At 51.0% G+C, this 15,479-nt stretch overlaps 1 protein-coding gene and 1 long non-coding RNA gene across 2 annotated transcripts in view; one reads left to right on the top strand and one right to left on the bottom strand.

Annotated features, from left to right (window-relative positions):
• Nucleotides 1–15,479, top strand: part of LOC122460470 — a 172,629-nt gene that overhangs the window by 148,734 nt on the left and 8,416 nt on the right. The window lies entirely within an intron of this gene.
• On the bottom strand, nt 1,220–13,715 carry LOC122460455. The gene is made up of 3 exons (XR_006281763.1): nt 13,565–13,715; nt 8,032–8,144; nt 1,220–2,825 (listed from the first exon to the last, which is right to left on the bottom strand). It is a non-coding gene; the product is annotated as an uncharacterized LOC122460455 (long non-coding RNA).

Here is a 15,479-nt window from a genome sequence, read left to right as displayed (position 1 = left end):
AGAGAAATTTGTTAGTGGTAAAATGAACCACATTCAAATGACTACAGATTATGAACCGTTTGTTGTTGTTGCCTTGGAAAATCCCCCAGCCTCTTCCCCTGAGTCAGGATTGATGATTTATTGGTTCACTCTCATTTGTTTCAATTTTATGTTAGCATCTATTGCAACTAGTTGGTCAGAACCTGTCACTTCTGAAAGTCCCAGATGCAGGTCTCAGTTTCCCCACCTAGCTCCCTTCTCGGTGCCTTTGATTTTCCTCAGAGTCTCCTTTAGAGCACTGGTTTGTTGGCACCAATAACCAAGTCTGATTTCCAGGTCAGCAGACGTGTCCTCCAGTTGCTAGAACTTCCCTTTTTCACATCTAGAAAGAAACAGTTTTTTTCCCATTGATCATTATTTACTTTATTGTATCATTATTTACTTACAGTGTGTATGATAAACCCATTGTTTCATGTTCTCTGTGTGTGTGTATATAAATCTCTCCTCTGTTTTTTCCACCAAATGCATCCGATGAAGTGAGCTGTAGCTCACGAAAGCTTATGCTCTAATAAATTTGTTAGTCTCTAAGGTGCCACAAGTCCTCCTTTTCTTTTTGCGAATACAGACTAACACGGCTGCTACTCTGAAACCTACTTTATTGTTGTATTTTACTCTGAATTTCTTCCCAGTGAGTAATGCTGAATTGAGGGGTCGGGAGAATGAATTTCTGTGTATCCAGCCACAGAATAGTTCCAGCTCCAGCAATGGCTGGGAAAGCTTCCCTGAGGTGTCCCATCAATGTGCTTCAGCCCTGATTTCCTGAGACCAGCTCTGGGGACCAGATAGGAGTTCAGTCCCTGTGGGCAATTCACTCCTCGGCCTCCATGCTTTGACCAATAGATTCCAAGGTTCCTGCTGGTCTTTGTTCTGTGGACATCTGCCCACTTGCAACTGGATTAAGATCAACTTCCCTCAAACCAGCTCATTCCTTACCAGTCTCTGAATGGTCATCACGTCATACTGACTTCTGTTCCCTCCTGCCCTGGGCAGAAGAGAACCCCAGTGCCCTGGAGGTGACAGGCCTGTACTGTATCCCCAGAGAACCGGGGCATCGTCCCTGCCCTAAGGCTGTGGCTGCACTGGGGAGCTTACAGTGGCACCGCAGCACCAATGCATTTGTCCCGCTGGAAGCTCTCTAGTGTAGCTGCTGGAAGCCGACGGGAGGGAGCTCTCTACCCGCAGTGAGCAGCCGTAGCCAGGTTGGCAGGAGAAACTCTCCCAGCGACATAGCACTGTCCACACCGGCACTTAGGTCGCTGTAACTTGTGTCACTCGGGGGGGGTGGCTTATTCACACCCCTAAGCGACACACGTTCTACCGACACAAGGGGGAGTGTTGATGCAGCCTTAGCAGAGAAGCGATTTAGAAAATAGTTTTCATTTTGTAGGAAATGTAGGAACCCCAGGTTTGTAATAAACCAAAGGAGATTCTGACCCCATGAGTCACCTTCACCACTTTGCAGTTGTGCCCTGGGATAGTTGTTTTGTCTCAGCCTGTACCCAGAATAATGACATGTGAAGGGGAAGGAGCCATGCACCTGTCTATGGTGCTTCTGACATCCTAGAGGGGAGAAAGGAAAAAAGATGCTCAGTGCCACATGCTACTCACACAGGGGGGTGGGAACTTTTGTGGTAATTTAAATAGAATCAAGGGGCTCCAAAAGAGTCAAAGGTGCTAATGTGACTCTGTCACTGTCCAACATTAAACAGGTGAAACAAGGCTTGCACTTTGGGCTGCTGGACAGAACAAGCGTTCAGGCTGAAAAGCGAACAACATTTCTCTCAATTTCAGCAAAAAACAAAATTAAACAAACTCCCACAAAAACAGGCACCTGAAAAAGTACTGCCCCTGACTTCACCTTTCCAAGGTCTTCTCCACACTCTCTCCCGCCCAGAGTGAGAATCCTACACTTGGACCAACAAACCACATTCAGACCCTAATGCAGCTCTTCCTCTGCAGGATGTTGGAGAAAAACACAGGTGAAAAAAACCTCCAAAGTCAGCTGCAAACGGAGCCTTAGCAAGGACTTGGTCAAAATTTGAAGGCGGGATCTCTTGCATCCTAAAGGAGACACACGCCCAAGTCCAACAAATCCTTTGGGAACTCTAAGGAAAGCCGCATTCCACAGGAGTTTCCAAAGACAAATGACCAGCCACACACCGAAGCAGAAGGAGCCTGGAAATGAGAAGGTACAGCAGCAAACACACCCTGAGGGAGGGCTTGTCTGGGAGCTACAGCCAGGCCCTCTGGCACCCGAAGTGAGAATTGGACCCTTACAGCAACAAGCCACATTTGGCCATTGCTGAAATTGTCAGGCCTCAGAATTTTGGGCCAGAAACCAACAGCCAAATCTAGCTGTAAATTTGAACCACTTGGAAATGGCACTTCTAGCATGCCACAATACCATAGGCAACAGTCTGGGTGTGTGATGTTGGCTGCTGAGAGGTAGAATCCAGTGCCTGCGTCTTCACTTCCCATGGTGAGATATTTTGAGCCCCCAACAATTAAGTAGAAGAACAGGTAGATGAAAACCCAAAGAAAGTTTCAAGAGTTCTCCCTCCTGGCTGAGCTGGGTGCGCTGTCCAGGTCATGGATGGTCATTCTGGGGAGGGATGAGGGTCTGGTCCAGTTTGGGGGGTTGTTCTGGGGAAGGATGTGGGTCTCATATATTTGGAGGTTTGGCCCAGAGCCCAGTCTTTTGGGGGCACAGCTGGTGGTCCTGATCCTAGTCTGTCTGCCTCTCTTCTGGCAGAGAAGGTCAAGCCAGGCTAGTATGAATAATGATGCTGTAAATAAAAAGTAATAATGTCGTGGATGTTTTTTTTTAAAATGTTTTAACAGTTTTAAATCTGCCCCAATTTCATCAGGCCCTGGTAGTTCCTATAAGAAATGTGAAGGATGAGATATTGTAACAGTTCCCTCTTAGTGGGAGCAACAGCTGGCTGGTGTTTTGGCTGCTCAGGCTTTTGTTAGCTGGTTTTATCCACTGTGTTTTCTTTTGCACGTTTTCTTTCATAATGTATTTGATGTGCCTGTGTGTAACTTTTTCCACTAAGGCACACAGCTGTACAAGTTTTATTTACAATTGTTACTAGTTCAAGTTGCAGATGGAGGGGGCTCCCAGCAATGGCAGCCTTGGTGGGAGGGGTGGCTAGAAGCTGGGAGACTGGATCGGGACCCCCTAACACTTATTGGTCTCTCTGCCCTGCAGTTTTAGTCCTCCCCCCCAGATTAGCCTGATTATCACAACAAAAGTTTTTTTTCTCCTGCTACTAATAGCCCACCTATTCGATTGGTCTCATTAAGAATTGGTATGGCAACCCCCGTTTCCTTGTGTTCTCTCTCTCTCTATATATATATCTTCCAGTATTTTCCACTGCATGCATCTGATGAAGTGGACTTTAGCCCATGAAAACTTATGCTCAAATACATTTGTTAGGCTCTAAGGTGCCACAAGTACTCCTCATTATCTTTTCCTGACTGATTGTGCTGGGGGCTCTGCCTGGCTCCAGCGCTTTGGTCCCTCAGCTACCAATGCCACCTGGGAACCCTGATCGATTCCAGCTTTAAGGAGTGCTGAGCTCCATCTGTCTCTTTCTGTGTCTCTGTCTCTCTCTAGGTATAGCCTCCTGACCTTGCCTTATGTGATCAGTTATAGTTTGCTAGCCCTAACTTTTGTAAATCAAATTTAAGTAAGATTTAATATTGGAATGGTTTTGTTTTTTTGGCTCCCCTTGTAAGGTTACTACCTGGAAATAAATAACTTTCATGGTTAAGCTGATTGCTCTCCCCACCCTCCCCCATGGGCGTTTTTGGCTTCTCCATTCACGCTGCACCAACGCTTCTTGTACCAAAGCTAAAGATCCCTGCAGCACCCAAAAATCCTGTGGGGTTTGCTCATCAAGTGGGTTACTAGCAGAATGGTTGTGGTGTGAAGGTGAGGATAGGGATGTGCTGAACCTGGGGACATAGGAGGGTGGCAGATTAAGGTATTGCTTAGTCTAGCCCCCTGAGACCAAGGACATATGAGGGTAACAACTTTAAATTGCTGTTCAATCCAGCCTACTGAGTCCAGGGACACATAAGGGATCAGCTTGTGAGTGCTGATTCCCCAGTCCTCTCAGACATGCTATGTTTATGTGTGTGTGTGTGTGTGTTCATGTTCATCATATTTGGGGACTGGAAGGCCCCAGCCCTGAGAAACGTAGGTCCTGCAGGATAGCTCCATTGGGAGGGAACTTGCAGAAGGAAGGAGTAGCGCTCCATAGGAAAACACAAGTGACACAAGCAGTACATTGATAGAATTACAGAATTCACCTTCCCCCATGGAGAAGAGTAATCCTAATAAATGAGCGTACCCCAAACCCATGGCGTTCTTTTTGGGGAGACTAACCACCATTGTGCTAATTTAGCGGCCAAAGGAGAAATCGCCAGCTTCTGGACCGGTGTGCATGGTTGGTTCGGTTCACATGGAAAGCTGCATAATGCCAGGTTGGGAAAACAGGGTTCTGCTGCACTACATCATAACCTGTAATGACTCAAGCCGACAGGACACCTCCTACCATACACTGCTACGAGTGACACTCTCAAACAAGTCCCCACTGCTCCCCAGCCCCCCCGCCCATCAGGAGGCTGGTATGAGAGGATTGTTCTCCCGAACTGACAGAGGGAGAAATGAAGGCTGAGAAAGGCGAAGGGCCTTGTCTTACATCACACAACCTGTCAGGATAGAGTTGGGAACAGGACCCAGGTGTCCTGACTTTCAAACTAACCATCAGTCTGGAGTTTCATACACTGAATGATCAGAATAAAGTGACCTGGAATGAGCTACAGACCAACAACCATTCACAGTGATTATTCAGCAAGTGTTTTGGAAGCACTAACACATCAGAGAGAACCAGGAACGGCTCAGAGACAATCAGCAGCAAGAAGAAGAACGATTCACCAAGCAGATGATTGGTTTTGGCTTATTTGCTGGGCCTTTAAAGAGAACAACAAAGTCCTGAATCTCCTCCCTACCACTAGACCCCCTGCTCAGCCAATCACCATTGAGACCCTGGCGGTGGGCTGAGGGTTCCCCAGATGGGCCAGGGATGGCTCAGGTCACCAGTGAGGATCACTCTGAGGACGCTTCCTGTCCCATCTCTTTGGGAGGCCTCCCGCCATGAGGGCTAGAGAGCAGCCCCCTCCTCGTCAGTGGAGGAAGGGAAGGAGGAAAAGGAAAACCAAAAAAGACAAACCCCAATGACTCTCAGGGACAAAGGGCTAGGTGGGGGGAAATTGTCCCACCTTAACCTAGTGTTTTCCGTGCCTAGAATTTGGCCAGCACCAGGTGGATCAGGCTGCCTAGGTACCAAACCTCTCTGGGGCTCTGACCTTCTCCACAGGGATGTCTGTCGTCTCGCTCAATTAGCAGTGGGAAAGGAGAAAACTCCAGAGAGGCTCCACCTTGCGCTCACACACGTGACCCTGAATTCTCTCTCAGTCCTCAAGGAGACACCTCAAGAAGGAGACTCCCTGCAGCAAAGCCACGGGGGTCCCTGAGATCCCCCTGCCCTGCAGCCTGCCCTCCCTGGCCTTGTCATGGACTCTCTGTGAGGTCACCGCCTCCCCCCCTCCTTTGGCCAATCAGCTGAGTGCTGCAAAAGGCCCTTGTGATGTCACTGCCACACCCAGCCCTGCCCTGCTGCTCCCCCTGGGTCACCCCCACACACTCAGTGTTAGTGCAAGGGTTCAAGCAGGCGACACATGGAACTATCAGAGGCTGCTCAATGTGCCACACTCGGTTTTGCAGAGATTTGGACTCTTGAAGGCCAGAAGAGACTGTTAGATCATCTCATCTGGCCCCCCCTACACATCACAGGCCTCCTGTATGGCGCAGTAGCGAGTTTGGGACCAAAGCAGACTCTAGAAAGGCATCTCATCAAGGGATGGAGGAAGCACCACTTCCCTTGGTAGTCCGGAGGAAACTGATGCTGTGGGGGGCAGGGAATTGACCCTAAGGCCACACTTCAACCCATTCAGGGTTACCAAAAGAAACTACACCATCTGCTCAAGAAACTCCCTGAAAAAGCACAAGAACAAAACCGCACAGACACACCCCTAGAACCCTGAACAGGGGTATTCTATCTGCTACCCAAGATCCATAAACCTGGAAATCCTGGATGCCCCATCATCTCAGGCATTGGCTAGGGGTGCTGGTTGTGTAGGGCCTGAGGAGAGAGTCGGCATAGTCAGATAATCCTGCTGTCAGGATGCCAATGCCTGAGATGATTTCATTGCAGTCTCTGACTAGGGGGTTCAGGCTCCAGTGCTCTGCTCTGTTTTCCCAGCCCTGTTCAGGGGGTTGTTTCCAGTTTCAGAAATGGGGGAATGTTCACACACTCCCAATGGGTCTTTGCAGAAATCAGGCCCTAAGCCAGGGGCAGGCAAACTTTTTGCCTGAGGGCCGGATCGGGTTTCAGAAATTGTATGGAGGGCCGGTTAGGGGAGGCTGTGCCTCTCCAAACAGCAAGGCATGGCCCGGCACCCGCCCCAATTCGACCCCCACCCCCCGCCCCACTTTTCGCCCCCTGATGGCCGCCCTGGGCCTCCTGCCCCATCCAACCTCTCTGTTCCCTGAGGGGCCCCCTGGGACCATTGCCCCATCCACGCCCCCTGCTCACTGTCCCCTAACTGCACCCAGATCCCCTCCACCCCTAACTGCCCCCTGCTGCCCCATCCAACCCCTTCCCCTTCCTGCCTGCCCCCCAGGATCCCTGCCCTATCCAACCACCCCTTCTCCCTGTCCTCTGACTGCCCCGACCCCTGTCCACCCCCCAGCCTCTGAACACCCCCCAAACTCCCCTGCCCTTGATCCCATCCCCTCCCCCGCTCCCTGCCCGCTTACCGCGCTGCCTGGAGCACCGGTGGCTGCACCACTGGGCTGCGCCGCACAGAGCCCCGGGTCTGGGCGGGTTCATAGCCCCGCTGCCTGGAGCATTGGCCAGGGGCGCCGGGAGCTGAGGCTGTGGTGGGGGGGGGAGGAAGAGCAGGGTGGGGCCGAGGGCTCTCAGGAGCTCAGGGCTGGGCAGAACTGCTCAAAGCCCCCTGCCCCTCTTATGTCCCTCCCCGTCCCCACATGTCGCTGCCCCCCAAACCCAGGGAGCTGCAGCAGCTTCCCTCTGCCCAAGGCAGGGACTCGCAGCCTCCCAGCTGGGAGCAGCCTGGGCCCCCCCGCTCCGCACAGGCTGCACCGGGAGCAGTTCCCTGGGGGGGCAGGTCTCCCCTTCTCTCCCCGGGGGGCTCTGCCGGGGGCGGGACTCGGATACAAAATATACAAGATACAAAATGTCACTAGATCAGTCAATGCCACAACTTACGCCTAGTGGGTGACAGATCCCCCCCGTCCCCTGCTGGTGCACCCCACCTGAGATGTCCCATGACCGACCAACAGCCATGGCCTGCTGCCACCCCACTGCCCCTCCCCACGAGCCCCCAGGCCCCAATGTGGCCATGCCACTCCACAATCTGCCACCGACTGTCCTCCTCACCCCAAGCTATGGTGCAGCTGCCCCACCCAGCTGTGCCACCCCCTGCCCCACAACTCCCCACAGCCATGCTATGTCCCCCTGGGGGTGGCCATGGTGCTGCCCCTCACTACCTCCCAACCCAACAGCCACAGCCATGCCATTGACCCAATTCCCTGATCCAAGTCCCCTATAGCCTCTCCCTCTCCGACATCCCTCCCAGACCCGGTTCCCACCCCTACAACCCAATCGCCCCCTGCCAACAACCCCCCTCTCCTCCTCCCATAGCACCAGCCCATCCCCTACCCTCCCACAGCTCGCAGATCCCTCCACCTCCCAGTTGTGCCACCTCCCTGCCACCCCACGAACCCCCGTCAGACACCCTCCCCCACTGGTGCACCAGGGTTTTCCCAAGACTGACCAACAGCTATGAATTAAAAACCCCATAGCATTTGTTGGGGCCTCCTGGAGCCATGGTCCCTACCTGAAGATGCTGAAATCTCACTCTTGTCTCTCTTCTCCTGCCTCCAGCTCCGAGCCAGGCTCCGGACAGTTACGTGGTGAAGTGATGAACTTATGATAGTGGAAAAAAAAAATCTAAAACCAAAAGTGAAGACAAATGAGCAAGCCAGGCAGGCAAGGCAAATCTCAGGCTGTTGCCATAGACTAGTCCTCCCCCTCCTCCAATAATCCACCCAAACCAGGACACCACAGACTCCATGTACCTACAACCAACCACCTGGAAGCAGCAGCAAAAATGCAGCAAGGACACAGGCCGACAGAAAGTGGAAGGAAAATCAAAACGGAAAGAGCCCAGTCTTTGAAAGCTTTTTTAGTTCTCTGCACATGCTCCCAGAAAAGGATGGGGCAACCGACAGCCAATCATGCTCTCGAGCAGGGAAAAAAAAGCTACTCCTGGACCAACAACAAAGAAAAAGGAGAAGGAACGGGACAGTGAGCGGGTCAGAGGGATTTATTCAAGTGAGATGGTAATTCACTAATTCCCTGGGTTTATTCCTGGCCATTTGTGTTACTTTAGTGCCATTATGAAAACTGTTCTCAAAATCTGTGGGTCTCCTTGTCATATGTTGTGCTTATGAAAGCTTCTTCTCAGCTCCTTTTACTTTCCTGCTTTCCAGTTATTGTAAATAAACTATTAACACAATTCTTCTTGTCTCTTCCACATTCATGTCCTAGTTCCAGTTGTTGGGGGCAGAGTCATGGGATGTGTTTGTGACTCTATACCTTGGGGGAGCGTGTTATGCTTATGAGAAGCACATGGGATATTTTCAGGGGAAAAGGCAATACGCCACATTTATTGAAAATACAACTGTTAGCATATGCATTTAATCACACACACACACCCATCCTGCGGATGGTCTTACAGTTACCAATTTGTTGTAGCTCTTGTCAATCTAATGGCCAGTTAGATTGAACACAAGCGAGGAGCTGGGCTCCGTCAGTTGCAATCCGATGCTCCGAGGCTTTGCAGGACTGAACCCAGAGTCTTATGGCAAAACTCCCCAGCTTTATACTTGTCAATTCCCACTTTAGTCTACACTATGAAATTAGGTTGAATTTATAGAAGTCAGTTTTGTAGAAAGCGTTTTTATACAGTCGATTGTGTGTGTCCCCACACAAATGCTCTAAGTGCATGCAGTCGGCAGAGTGTGTCCACAGTACCGAGGCAACCATCGACTTCTGGAGCATTGCACTGTGAGTAGCTATCCCACAGTTCCGGCAGTCTCCACCACCCATTTGAATTCTGGGTAGAAATCCCAATGCCTGATGGGGCTAAAACATTGTCGCGGGTGGTTCTGGGTACATATCATCAGGCCCCCCTTCCCTCCCTCTGTCCATGAAAGCAAGGGCAGACAATCATTTTGCGCCTTTTTTCTTGAGTTACCTGTGCAGACGCCATACCACGGCAAGCATGGAGCCTGCTCAGATAACCATCACCGTATGTCTCCTGGGTGCGGGCAGACGTGGTACTGCATTGCTACACAGCAGCAGTTTATTGCCTTTTAGCAGCAGACAGTGCAGTATGACTGGTAGCTGTCATCGACGTAGTCCAGGGTGCTCTTTTAACTGACCTCGATGAGGTCGGGGTGCCTGGGCAAACTTGGGAGTGACTCAGCCACATCATTTCCCTTTTAAGTTTTGTCTCATGGCGATTGAGTCCTAATTAGCAGCCAGCAGAAGATGATGGCTAGCAGTCATACTGCATCGACTTCTGCCGAGCACCTAGGAGGTGACGATGGCTAGCAGTCATACTGCACAGTCTGCTGCCAGCAAGATGTATAAAGATAGATGAAGTGGATCAAAACAAGAAATGGACCAGATTTGTTTTCTATTCACTTTCTCCTCCCTCCCTCCGTGAAATCAACGGCCTGCTAAACCCAGTTTTGAGTTCTATCCTTGAGGGGGCCATTCTGTTTCTCACAAAGCCACCCCTTTGTTGATTTTAATTCCCTGTAAGACTACCCTGTAAGCCATGTTGTCAGTCGCCCCTCCCTCCGTCCGGTCAACAGCGGACAATTGTTCCGCGCCTTTTTTCTGTGCAGATGCCATACCACAGCAAGCATGGAGCCCGCTCAGATCACCTTGGCAATTAGGAGCACATTAAACACCACGCACATTGTCCAGCAGTATATGCAGCACCAGAACCTGGCAAAGCGAAACCAGGCGAATAGGCAATGTCAGCGTGGTGACAAGAGTGATGAGGACATGAACATAGACTTCTCTCAAAGCACGGGCTCTGGCAATATGGGCATCATGGTGCTAATGGGGCAGGTTCATGCGGTGGAACGCCGATTCTGGGTTTGAGAAACAAACACAGACTGGTGGGACCGCATAGTGTTGCAGGTCTGGGATGATTCTAATCTTTGTGCTCAATCCATGGTTCAGGGAGGCCTGAGCACGAGCTGGTCTGCAAAGGAGAAAGGATTGAACCAGGGTCCCCCGTGTTTCAGGTCAGTGTGTGAACCACTCTGCTGTGGTGGGGCTCTCTCCAGTGCTCCTTTTGAAGTTGGTTCCCTGAGGCTAAATAATGAAGGAGCTTGGGCCAGGGGGATTGGATCACCAGGGTTTCCTAATTCCGACCTCTCAGGTGGATTCCAGAACTATTGGACAGTGTCTTCAAAATAACATTGTTAAAAAATCAATAATGAAAAGATGCGGAACTACAGAAATCCAGGGGATTTCAGGACAGGGAGACCAATTCAGGCAATCAGAACAGCAGATATGACAAATTTATAGAGATAGAAACTGGCCAGGAATTCTTTGAAACTGGGTCAACACTTATAAAAGTATCGGTTTGCTTTATGATGAGGAGTTTTGGGGGAGGGTGTAAACTATTTCCCTGAATCAAGTTTCCTGTGGCAGCTCAGTCCACCATTTCAGCTAGAGAAGAGCTGCGGTATCTGGGCATTGGGCCACACGGGGCCTTTAACACCACAGCCCTGGGAATGGGGTGCTGAGATGGATCATCCAGTGAGGAACATAAGTCCTTCTACCATCCACCACACCCTGTTTTGGAACTGCTGCTGATGGCTCACCCCATCTGTGGTAACTTTTATCCCTTCTGCCTCCCTCAATCTGGGGGTTTTCCCTTCTGCACCTACCTGACAGAGCAGCCCTCATCTGAACCCCTGATCCTGTCCCAGTTTTGTCCCTCTGCCCATCCCTCCCCTCCAATTTCCCCCCTTCAGGGGGATTTTCCCTGCCTTTGGTTGCAGGGAGCAGATTCTGGTGGCAAGTGAGGGAAGCAACTTGCAGATGTCACTGACCATGTGATAAGAACATTAGACCATAAGAACGGCCAGACAGGGTCAGACAAAAGGTCCATCTAGCCCAGTATCCGTCTGCTGACAGTGGCCAGTGCCAGGTGCCCCAGAGGGAATGAACAGTCAGGAATCATGCCGTGATCCATCCCTTGTCGCCCCATTCCCAGCTTCTGACAAACAGAGGTTAGGGACACCATCCCTGCCCATCCTGCCTAATCGCCATCAATGGACCCAGCTGCCATGAATCTATCTAGTTCCCTGTTGAACCTTTAATCCAGGACCCTGCTCAGGAACAGTGAAGTAGCAAGTTCTAATAAAGAAGCAGCTTCTGATACAAGGGCTGCTCCTCTTCCTCCTCCCCTCCTGTGGGGATGAGCAGCCCCCCCCAACTGTCTCTCTGCCCCTGGCCCCCTCCACCCCATCACCTCTTCAGCCTCCCATCACTCCCTTCAGCCTCCCCCAACTGCCCCGGTCCCCCTCCCCTCATCGCCCCCCTCAACCTTCCCCCTGCCTCCCAGGTTCCTCCCCAGTTGCCCTTTCAGTCTCCCCCCCACACACACACCCAATTGCCCTCCTTCAGCCTTCCCGCCGAACCCCTCACCCAGCTGCCCCATCTGACCACCTTTAGCCTCCCTCCTCCACAACTGCCCCTTCAACCCCTCACCCATTCCCCTCCCTCTGTCTCTCCCCAAATTCCCAGCTCCACCACGTTGAGGTTCCCTTCCCCACAACCATCTGCTTCCTTCCCATGGGGAACAGGGGCAGGAAATGCTTTTGAAAAAAACTTTTGTAAAGTAAAATCTAAAACAAGCCAAGCAAGCCCCTCCCTTGCTTTGTGCTGGGCACTCAGCTGTGGGCTTGTGTGTGTTGGGGTGGGGAGGGGTTGTTCTGAGCACACTCCCTTCAGGGAAGGGTTAGAGTTGGCCAAAGGGGCATGTTGAATCTTTAGCAGAGAATTCATTTCTCCATGATGTTAGCTAAGCGTTGCTGTTCAATGTCACCCAATGAATGCAGCATTTGAAACAATCTGACTATACATCCCTTGCCCTCTCACTTGCTGTAGTTCTCACACCCTCTGCTCTTGTGAGCTCACCACATGACACGGTGTCTTATTTCCATAGCATCTTGGAGATTACATGGGAACTAAATTTCTGAGGTAAAAAATGAAGCATAACTCCTTCCCTTCCGCCTTTTGACTTAGGAAAAATAAATCCTGTCCCCTCCTCCAGTCCCAACCCAGCCCCACTGGAGTTGCTGCGGCCAGGAGAGAGGTGCCTCTAATCTGGCCCCTGAGCTGTTGTGGTGAGAGAGGGCTGGGGGGAGTCCTCTCTCCGTGGGGCAACCTGCACCCTAAACCCCTCATCCCCAGCCTCACCCCAGAGCCCCCACCCCCAGCCAGACACCTCACACCCTTGCACCCCAACCCTCTGCCCTAACCCTGAGCCCCCTCCCATACTCTGAACCCTTCAGCCTCACCCCTGCCACACACCGTCCTTGTGCAGAATGAATTTTGGAATCTACACCAACAGAGAGGTGAGGGGTCACACCTCACCTCCATATTGGTGCACATAACAAAGTCCATTCCCTACGTGGACATAACAAATTAGAGGAAACACTGCTCCTGACTTTCAACCTATCTGTCACATCTTGAATTTCATACATTGACCAATCAGAATAAAGTGCTCTCAGGTGACCTACAGACCAACAGACCAACAGTTGTTCATAGGAATTATTCAGCAAGTATTTTAGAAGACCTAGAACGTGAGAGGAAATCATGAACTGCTAAGAGACAATTAATGGAGAGAAGCAGCAAGATTAATCCCATACACTGGATTGGTTGTGACTTATTTGCCTGATTTGAAAAGAGACAAAAAAAGGACCTGAGTCTCCTTGCTGTCGATAGCCCCCTGCTCAGCCAATCAGCATTGAGACGCTGATGGGTGGGAGGCTGAGAGGTCTCACCAGATGTCTCAAAGGATGCCCCAGGTCACCATCAGAGGGGAAGCCAGGAAAAGTGAAAAAAGAAGCAAGGGAAGAGGAGAAAGGAGGGAGGAAAGAGGAAAAGGGAAACCAAAAAGGATAAACCCCAAGGTCCCCAGTGATTCCAAGTGTCAAAGTCCTAGGTAGGGAATCAAATTCTGTCCCCTTAAGCCAGTGTTTTCTGTGCCGAGAATTCTCCCTGCAGCAGGTGGATCAAACCGAACAGGTTCCAAACCTCTCTGAGCCTCTTACCTTGTCAAAGGAAAATTCGTTTTCTGGCACAATCAGTGGTAGGAAAGGAGAAAACTCCACAGAGGCTCCTCCTCACGCTCACAGACGTGAATCCTAATTCTCTCCCTGTCCTCGAGGAAAGACCTGGAAGGAGACGTGCGGCAGCAAAGCCGGGGGGGTCTCAGAGACTGCCCTGGCCCTGCACCTCTGCCCTGCCCAGCTGATGTCGGGGTCTCTCTGTGAGGTCACCCCCTCCCCACCACCTTTGCCCAATGGGCTGAGGTCATGAAAAAGGCCTTTGTGATGTCACTGCCCCACCCACCCCTCCCCTCCAAGCTGATGTCCTGCCCCCACCCAGTCTCTTTGGAGGTTGGAGTTTTTTCCCCTGGATCTGGGGTTGCCAACTTTCGCACCCAACAAAACTGAACGCCCTTGTGCCGCCCTTTCGCCGAGGTCCCGGCCCGCTCACGCCATCTCCCTCCCCTCTGTCGCTCACTCTCTCCCACGCTCACTCACTTGCTCATTTTCACCGGGATGAGGAGGGCTGAGGAGGGTCCCTTTTCAACTGGGTGTTGTCGGGACAGATCTGGGAAGGAGGGCTGCCTGCCAAACACCTTTAGGAGGAGGCGTTCCTCCCTGTCAGAAAATCATCTCCCTCCTTTAGTTCAGTGATGGTCGGAATTGTTCCTTATCCCAGCAGAGCCGGAGGATTGAAAGCGGCAACATCAAACCCATGTGTAGCTAGCAGGAATGAACAGAAACACGCCCTTGTATCTGAACAGATGGTTAGTTTTACCCTTGGTAAACTACAAACCTAAAGAGAAAGATGGTGGCACCAGATCTAAGGAATGAAACACAACACAATCATAATCATTATGCCCATCGTTGCCCCTTTATACTTCTGCTGTCTCACTCTGATCACCATTGCCATCTGTCGGTTCAGTGAGAGTGCCACACTCATTGCTTCCTACACACAAAGACTCACACACACACATCTTGCAAGGAAAACATCACCAAGGAATTATATGCACCTGTTGCTTCCCTGCACCCCTGCTGTACAGAATCCAATCACAAGGAAAGCTTGTCGGGCCCAGAGCTGGCAGGGAGTCCGGTGTTGAAGTATTGAAACTACAGTGACGGCACTCAGAGGAATGTATCAGATGAAGTGAGCTGAAGCTCACGAAAGCCTATGTTCAAATAAATTTGTTAGTGTCTAAGGTGCCACAAGTACTCCTTTTCTTTTGTACAAATACAGACTAACACGGCTGCTGCTCTGAAACCACTCAGAGGAAAGATGCTGATAGAGTGCAAGTTAAAAAGTGGTCAGTCAAGGTCCCAGTCCCCTCAAAGGTCATTCCATCACTCTAGCACAGGGGCACATCTCAATTCTCAGCTGGCTCAGCCTAGCTGCATAGTTCTTGTTTCCACTCAGTTAGGTTTGAGGCCTGTTTCACACCCTGTGTTTGAGAAGACAGTCAGAAACTACTCTCTGAAATAGCAAATGCAGTAGGGCGTATTATCGCTCCTGCCCCAACACAGAGAGACAAAGAGAGAAATATTCTATCTTTGAGGGTGGGACTCCCTGCCCTTGGCCAAAGACGAGCACCTCTCTCTGACCTTTGTCATTCATTAAGCTTTTCTTTCAACAGGGAGCCCGAGAGCTCAGGGGCTGGAGTGCTGCGTTTGTCAATGAAGCTCGGTGAGCTCCAATGTCTTCTAGAAGCAAGTCGAAACACAGGAAGGATTTCCTCATTTGATAGTACTGGGGCTGTCTGAGGGTCTGTCCAAACTGCACACTGAGTGTGTCTCAATGTGACCTGGGCTTGCTGACTGGTGTTGCCAAGCCGGTGTTTGAGCATCCAGACTGCAGTGGAAACTCAGGCCTCAGACTGGGTCTATCCGACTGCAAAAGTCATCCTAAGTTACACTGCTACAG

The sequence above is a fragment of the Dermochelys coriacea genome, chromosome 5, assembly GCF_009764565.3.
Source record: "Dermochelys coriacea isolate rDerCor1 chromosome 5, rDerCor1.pri.v4, whole genome shotgun sequence".
In the NCBI taxonomy this organism is placed as follows: domain Eukaryota; kingdom Metazoa; phylum Chordata; order Testudines; family Dermochelyidae; genus Dermochelys; species Dermochelys coriacea.
This window is presented reverse-complemented; position numbering and strand designations above follow the sequence as displayed.